Source organism: Phaseolus vulgaris, chromosome 10 (genome assembly GCF_000499845.2).
Source record: "Phaseolus vulgaris cultivar G19833 chromosome 10, P. vulgaris v2.0, whole genome shotgun sequence".
Taxonomy (NCBI): Eukaryota; Viridiplantae; Streptophyta; class Magnoliopsida; order Fabales; family Fabaceae; genus Phaseolus; species Phaseolus vulgaris.
In genome coordinates this window covers 27,961,335-27,962,742 of record NC_023750.2, presented here as the reverse complement: position 1 = coordinate 27,962,742, position 1,408 = coordinate 27,961,335, and positions in this window count along the sequence as shown.

The following is a 1,408-nucleotide window of genomic DNA, read 5'->3' as shown; positions in this document are numbered from 1 at the left end:
GACATCGGCCCAACCCCGCTCGACTCGACATCAGCTTGGGCCCGCTCGGCTCAATATCGGTCTTGGCCTGCTCGGCTCGAAATCGACCTCGGTCTGGACGACTCGACAACGACCTGGACCCGAACGACTCGACATCAGTTTGGGCCTGCTCTACTCGACATCGACCCGGATTGTCTTGACTCAACTTGGATCGGGGCAAGTCAAAACCCAACCCAAAATGCAATTTGAATAATTATGAATTGGATTTTGTAATTTGAATTTTTTATCACCTTAATAATAATAGTACTTAATAATAAGTATGAAATAAATAACGTTGGTTTAGTTTATAAGTATCAACTCATTTTATAAAGTGAGTTTGTCACCACTGATGTGACAATTTCATCAGTAATTAAAATATAAATACTTTATAATGTTTTTGCCTTGTGGTTCTCATTACTCAATTCCCTTGAATTTTTCTTTTCTTCAATTAAAAGTTGTCGGAATATATTCTTCCATTTCATTATATAGGACTACTATAAGGTGACCATCTATTATCATCTTATCGAGCACTGAAACATTGTGAGAAATGACGTCCAAATGGCACAGTTTATACCTACTAAAATATCCAAAAAGCTTAAAGATTTTGTCTATAATGGATTTCAGAGCTTTCACATTATGTGCAAACATCATTAAAAGATAAACAGTCATCTCCATAACATAGTGCAGGCATTGCAGTGGTGGAAATTTGTGCACTAGAAACGAAAAAAGTTGCATATTTAGCATGAATGCTTTGACTTGAAGGGAAATGAGAGAAAACACTTTCTGAGACAAGGAATATAATTCCATGTGATTCAACAATATCAACAATAAAAGTAACTTTCACCAATTATCTGTAAACAATTAGATGAATACATGGAAGTAACACTAACACAAGTGACAAGCTAAATTGGTAACTAGTTTGATTGTGAGTTTTATTTTCATTTTTTAAGAAAGATATAGGTCCGAAGTGAGAGAATCAAGAGGGAAAAGATGAAAAATAAACTTGTTTAAATTGAGTAAAAAAATATGTAAAAGTTTGTGCTTGATTTAATATCATAGTGATGGAAGGATTTCTCCAAAATCAGCGGAATACCTAACAACACATTCTCAAAGTTTTTCCTAAAGTTTCAAGAGATCTCTTGACATGAGAATATAAAAGAAGAATTACTCCTATTTTAAGACTTTCAAAAAAATACGAAGACTACCAATTCAACACAATAAAAATAATATCTCAATAAGAGCAATAAGCATCGGATAATAATTTCCCCAACTTGCAAGAATCTGTGAGGAGCAATAACAAATAATGGCAGCAACAAAAACACACTTCAGGAAGACACAAAAATTTTAACGTGGAAAACCTTCTCAATGTGAGAAGTAAAAACCACGGGCA